Raw genomic sequence first — 2,818 nt, forward strand, 5'->3', positions numbered from 1 at the left:
TGTTCCAGCGGTATTTGCAGTGTTTTTCTTCTATTTTGACCAGAATATGAATAGTAAATTGATATGAATTTCATAATAAGTTAGTTAGTTTTGGAATAAATCATAACTTAATTTTGTTGGGTGTTACAGATGGCCTATTTATTGCCTTACACATCCTTACGCCATTTGCACACACTGTATATCGACTTTTTCTATTGTGTTATTGACTGTACGTTTGTTTATTCCTTTGTAACTCTGTGTTGTTGTTTGTGTCGCACAGACATAGTGTCTGTCTCCATAAATGTTGATTTAGCTTGTTTGACTTCAGACTGTAATAACCCAATGGAACTGTAGCTATGTAATGGATGAAAGAAGGGACTAGCTTTATAGACTGTTGCTTTATTATTATCCAGAGAATCGTGTTAATGCAACTGCACCAAGAACATGTATGGGCTGCATCCCAACACTCTTAACCATTTTTTATTTTTTTATTTCACCTTTATTTAACCAGGTAGGCCAGTTGAGAGCAGGTTTTTGTTTACAACTGTGACCTGGCCAACATAAAGCAAAGCAGTGCGACACAAACAACAACACAGAGTTACAAAGGAATAAACAAACGTACAGTCAATAACACAATAGAAAAAGTTGATATACAGTGTGTGCAAATGGCGTAAGGATGTGTAAGGCAATAAATAGGCCATAGTAGCGAAGTACTTACAAGTTAGCAAATTAACACTGGCTTGATAGATGTGCCAATGATGATGTGCAAGTAGAAATACTGGTGTGCAAAATAACAAAAAAAGTAAATAAAAACAATATGGGAATGAGGTAGGTAGTTGGATGGGCTATTTACAGATGGGATGAGTACAGCTGCAGCGATCGGTAAGCTGCTCAGATAGCTGATGCTTATTAAAGTTTGTGAGGGAGATATAAGTCTCCAACTTCAGCGATTTTTGCAATTCGTTCCAGTCATTGGCAGCAGAGAACTGGTAGGAAAGGTGCCCAAAGAGGTGTTGGCTTTGGGGATGACCAGTGAGATATACCTGCTGGAGCACGTGCTACGGGTGGGTGTTGTTATGGTGACCAGTGAGCTGAGATAAGGCGGAGCATTACCTAGCAAAGACTTGTAGATGACCTGGAGCCAGTGGGTCTGGCGACGAATATGTAGCGAGGGCCAGCTGATGACAGCATACAGGTCAAAACGGATGGCACTGTGATTAGCAATGCTGTAGACGGATGCTGAAACTGATTCTGAAGTCAAATAAACTTTACTCTACAAAAGTAGGCTCAAGGTTTCCCATGCAATAAATACAAAATATGGGAAGTGGCCCAAAAACTGATCATGGTGCAAATGTTATAACATTTGTGTGTGTTGCTCAAAATTATTATGGGGTTGGTTATTATTGTGACGTGTGCTCCCTCTCTGGCCTCTAGGTCACCAGGTTGCTTATTATTGCGCAAAGCGTCACGCGCATCAGCGCCCAATGACGCTCACCTTGACTCCATCACCTCCTTGATTATCTTCCCTATTTATGTCACTCCCTTTGGTTCCTTCCCCAGTCATTATTGTTTCTGTTTCAGTTTCATGTCTATGCGTTGTTTATGTTTCTTGTTTCGTATTATGTTTCGTTTATTTATTACATTTTTCACTCCCTGAACTTGCTTCCCGAATCCCAGCAGAATAACGCCTCACCAAAGGGAAACATCAGGGGGTGTTTTTTTGTTGTTATGTTGAAGGTAATGTCGGGTCTGGGTGTCAGTACCACAGCTACCAGAAAGGCCTCAGCCGGTTTTGTCAGACTCTCATGCCTCAGCTGGCTTGACAGGTTCCCATGCCTCGGCTGGTTTGACGGGATCCCCTGCCTCAGCTGGCTCGACAGGTTTCCATACCTTAGCGGGATCGACAGGCTCCCATGCCTCAGCTGACTCGACAGGCTCCCTTGCCTCAGCGGGTTTGATAGGCTCACATGCCTCAGCTGGGTGAACAGGTTCCCGTGCCTCGACCGAAGCAACCGGGGAGGTCTCAGCCGGCTCATCAGGCTTTCACACCTCAGCCGGTTTGTCAGGTTCCTGCGCCTCAGCGGAGATGACCAGTTCGCTCCTGATCCCCGGGATTGTCCCTTTGGTTGGCGTCCTGCTGCTGGACCAGCGTGCCGGGGGGGGGGGGGGGGGGGGGGGTACTGTCACGTATGTTCTCTCTCCGGCGCTCTGGGTTGCCATGCTCCCACGCTTCAGCCGGATTGACAGGTTCCCGGTCCGCTCCTGATCCCCGGGATCGTCATTTTGGTCGGCGTCGTGAGGGGGGACTGTCACGTGTGCTCCCTCTCTGGCCTCTAGGTCACTAGGCTGCTGATTATTGCACACAGTGTTATGCACATCAGCACTTAATGACACTCACCTGGACTCCATCACCTCCTTGATCATCTGCCCTATTTATGTCACTCCCTTTGATTCCTTCCCCAAGCATTATTGTTTCTGTTTCAGTTTCATGTCTGTGCGTTGTTTGTGTTTCTTGTTTCGTATTATGTTTCGTTCATTTATTAAATTATTCACTCCCTGAACTTGCTTCCCGACTCCCAGCACACACGTTACAATTATGGTGCATTCAGTGTGTAGTGTCGTGGTTTCGATGTATATTCTCTTTTTTGACTGAGTTTGCCCCACCAATATTTCCATTCAAAAAAATATGGTATAGATATATAAATGTTTTGCAACAAAAGAAAGTAGGTTTTTCTTATTGGACAAGTTGACATAGTACTTCCCCACCAATTTTCGCCCGTGTGCCTCTGTGTCTAGTGAATACAACCCTGTCCCTGAGATTACACGTGGTAATCCACAC

This window comes from Oncorhynchus mykiss, chromosome 17 (genome assembly GCF_013265735.2).
Source record: "Oncorhynchus mykiss isolate Arlee chromosome 17, USDA_OmykA_1.1, whole genome shotgun sequence".
Taxonomy (NCBI): domain Eukaryota; kingdom Metazoa; phylum Chordata; class Actinopteri; order Salmoniformes; family Salmonidae; genus Oncorhynchus; species Oncorhynchus mykiss.